Genomic DNA, 4,075 nt, shown 5'->3' with positions numbered 1-4,075 from the left:
GGATATTTTAATGACTAATTTGTCATCTCTTCTAACATCTCATGATTCATACCTTCTGGTTATGTCAATAGTCTCATAGAAAATGTCCCCAATACCCTGGGGTCTCCCATTTCCCTGAGGCTTCCACTTCCGAGAAATGCTGTCCACTCCTAATGTCAGCCTCAGTGATGTCATCACCAATGGTTACAATCCCTTCATCACTGTGGTTTAAAGCATTCTATTTCCGACTACCATGTTCATTTCAGCTTACTCCTTCTACACTCCCATTTCAACAACTTTCCTCCCAATGAGCTTTCCAATCAATGGACCCATGACCTTGTCGTTGTCCTTCAAGCTCTAGTCGTGCCTCCCTTTCCTAGCTTAGAGTGCGTGGCCCATCACTGTTGTCATTTCCACACTTTCTCTTCATTCCTGGCACAATCTCACACCTGGTTAATGACAACTCTTCCTTAACTCTACACCTACAACCAAGAAGGTGAAAGTAACCAGAAAAAAATATACGATGATACTGATTGGTCTCACATTAAATTCATGACCAGTACACGTAAGATTTAAAAAAAAATTTATTTTTTATTTTTTATTTTTAGGTGAGAGGAAGGGAGATAGTGAAGCAGACTCTGCATATACACTGACTGGGATCCACCCTGCAACCACATCTGGGGCTGATGCTTGAGTACTGAGCTATTTTTAGTGCCTGAGGCTGTCGCTCTCCAGGGGAGCTATCCTCAGCACCTGGGGCCATGCTCAAACCAGTCAAGCCAATGGCTGCAGGAGGGGAAGAGGGAGACATGGAGGAGAGGGAAGGGTGGAGAAGCAGATGGTTGCTTATCTCATGTGCCCTGACCAGGAGTTGAACCCAGGGCATTCATATGCCAGGCTGATGCTATATCCACTGAGCCACCCACCCGGGCCTAAGAGATTCTGCTATTCCATTTCCCTCATCTTTTCAATCTCTCATTCTTCTGGACATCCTTTTAAAGCTCCAAAACCTCCTTCTTTCTTCTCATTCTCAAATGATGACAATTTTTACTTATTTCTATAAGAAAAAGAAAATTTAAACGAGAAATTTCACAGCTCCCATACGGCTCCCCTGCACCTGTACGTACATTTTCTGCCTCGCCTTTTATTATACTGAATGGATTCTCTGCGCTCCCGACACCAGCTCCTCTATTGACGAAGTTCCTTCCGTTTCCTCTCTCTCACTAACGTGCACACTTGAATCACCTCTCTTTTGTGACCATTAAATTTCCCCTCTACTGGACGATTTCCATCAGCCTGCGTGTATGCTTAGAATCCCTTGAAAGGAATAACAGCCCTGACCCCTTCCCTCCCTTCAGCAATGTCCTACTTCTCTGCCCATTTATTTAAACATTTTTTTTTGAAACTATGTTCTGTGCTTTTCTTCTCCGGTTCACCTGCCTCTCATTCTTTCTTGAACCTCCTCCGATAAGCCGCCACTCCTGCTGGGCTACCGAAAGCTCACGTGACAAAGTCCTCTGTGATCTCCGACTTGGCAATTTCAACACTGTGTCTTGTTCCTCAACCGTCTACGTGGGACAGCAGCATGGGGCACAATTTGCTCTTCTGTTCTGGTTTCAAGGGTAAAAAGTTCCAGTTATAACGTGAGTCAGTTCTGGGGATGTCATGTGCGGCATGGTGGTAATAGTTAACAATACTCTACTGTATACTTGAAAGTGGCTAAGAGCGTTGATCTGAGATATTCTCACCAAACACACAGAAAGGTCACTATGTGAATTGATGAATATGTTAATTAACCTTGGGGTTAATCATGTTGCAGTACAAGCATAGAGAAGATCATCTCATTGTATACCCTTAAATTTACAGAAAGCTACATGTCTCAAGAAAGTTGGGGAAACATTTTATTTACTTGGCTTCTGGGAGTGACACAAGTTAGTCCCTCATGTCATCCCATTTCTGCCAACCACGGTACTATCTCTGTGAAGAAAACTCCCTAAGAGTCAGGACCCTCTAAGGAATTATTCAACGGATGCCATTTTTAAAGAAATAGGAATTATCTTTATTCACATAAATGGACCAAGTGAACAGGTATCAGTTATCTTTCTCCCTTGAAAGAATTTTCTTTTTTCCTATTTGACTGTCTGAGAAATATGGCGTTTTGTGGTCAGCAAACTTCTCTTCTGCGGCACTGACGCAGTTGCATGTTGTTGTTTTGTGTGATGGGAAGTGAGAGCATTCAGGAAGACGTGGACAGTGGTGTCTGTCCTGATGTCACAGAAGGGTGAGTCTGCAAAGTGCGAACAGCTTCAGGCGGGCAGAGTGTCCTCCCTGGGGGAGGGGGCAGCCGTCTGACCCTGCTCTTTACACAGGCCACATCTTCGGCTATAAAAAATTTATGGAGCCTGCAAAGAAAACTAAAATCCAAGGAAATGATAAATGTCAAAGGTGGAAATGTCAGAAGTGAAAAATCACGTCATGCGCGTCGTCAAATGGGGCCGAGAACGAGGCAAAATGGAACAAACCGGGTCCGTTATATGCTTTCCAGCAGGCGGAACAAAAGGGAAAAAAAAAAATCTTTTAATTATATAAGGCGGTTTCCTGGGACTGAAGCTAACTCCTCAGAAGACGTGCATCTGGTCCTTTATGAGCAGCGAAGAGGACTTCCTCTCAGGGTCACCCCTGCACGGGGTGCAAGAATCATCTCTGACAGCATCGTTCACAGACGCTCTCTGAGTCTGTCTACAGCTTCTCTGTTTTCGTACTGACGTCCATTACCTGTGTGTGTTATTGCACTAAGTGAACTGGAACAGGAGCAGGTCTTCTCACGGCCAGTGAGATGTGGTCCAGGTATCTGACTCCCTGAGATATATATATATATATATATATATTTTTTTTTTTTACTTACATATGAATAGCAAATATCACCCGAGGAAGATGGAAGTCTATCTCTCTCTCTCTTTTTTTTTTTTTTTTTGTATTTTTCTGAAGCTGGAAACGGGGAGAGACAGTCAGACAGACTCCCGCATGCGCCCGACCGGGATCCACCCGGCATGCCCACCAGGGGGCGACGCTCTGCCCACCAGGGGGCGATGCTCTGCCCCTCCGGGGCGGTCACTCTGTTGCGACCAGAGCCACTCCAGTGCCTGGGGCAGAGGCCAAGGAGCCATCCCCAGCGCCCGGGCCATCTTTGCTCCAATGGAGCCTCGGCTGCGGGAGGGGAAGAGAGAGACAGAGAGGAAGGAGAGGGGGAGGGGTGGAGAGGCAGATGGGCGCTTCTCCTGTGTGCCCTGGCTGGGAATCGAACCCGGGACTTCTGCACGCCAGGCCGACGCTCTACCACTGAGCCAACCGGCCAGGGCTGGAAGTCTATCTCTTGAAGTGTGGATGATCTCTACAGAACGCTGGATCAGTTCTAGGGGGCAATGAGTTCAAGGCTGTCTGCTGTGACGTGTCGTGTGGGTGAGCCTAATCTATGTTTCTCAAGAGGACTGATCCTCGTGGCTTCCCCGATAATGACTTGTGGGTAAGAGTTGATATTCTCTTTGGAAAGTTTCAAAGTAATAAGCTCTCTGCTTCTATAACACTAGACTTTCATCTGTTTCAAAGATACTGTACCATGCAGGTGGACAAAGTGATCAAGGAAACAAGAATGACGAAGAAGAAAGTGACTCATTGAGGACGAACAAAAACTTACACTTGTGTTAGGACACGGGCGTCAACCATGGAGTTTTAATACCTTCTCGTGCCCACACAGAACAATCAACCTGCGGACAAGTTAACTAGTTATTAAGAAAGTGCAATGGCATAGTAGCAGTTTGAAAATTGAAGGTATTTTGGGGGCGTTCTAGATAGGTCCCGATTAAAATGGGATGCCTTTTCCGTTCATGACTTCCAAATGCCTCAACATTTCCATCATCCAAGACACCATTTCCGTTTTCAGATATGTGTTAAGCGGTTGTTGCTCAGGTTTGTTTGTACTGCTGGAGTCTTCTAGATTATGTTCCATTAAACAGATCACCAGTGCATAACAAACAGCTCCCAATCACGTCGAGTCACTCCTGCCTTGTTAAAATCTCATTTGTTATAGGAACTCTTA

The sequence above is a fragment of the Saccopteryx leptura genome, chromosome 12 (assembly GCF_036850995.1).
Source record: "Saccopteryx leptura isolate mSacLep1 chromosome 12, mSacLep1_pri_phased_curated, whole genome shotgun sequence".
Taxonomy (NCBI): domain Eukaryota; kingdom Metazoa; phylum Chordata; class Mammalia; order Chiroptera; family Emballonuridae; genus Saccopteryx; species Saccopteryx leptura.
The sequence above is the reverse complement of the archived record's forward strand: the minus strand, read 5'-3'. Positions refer to the sequence as shown.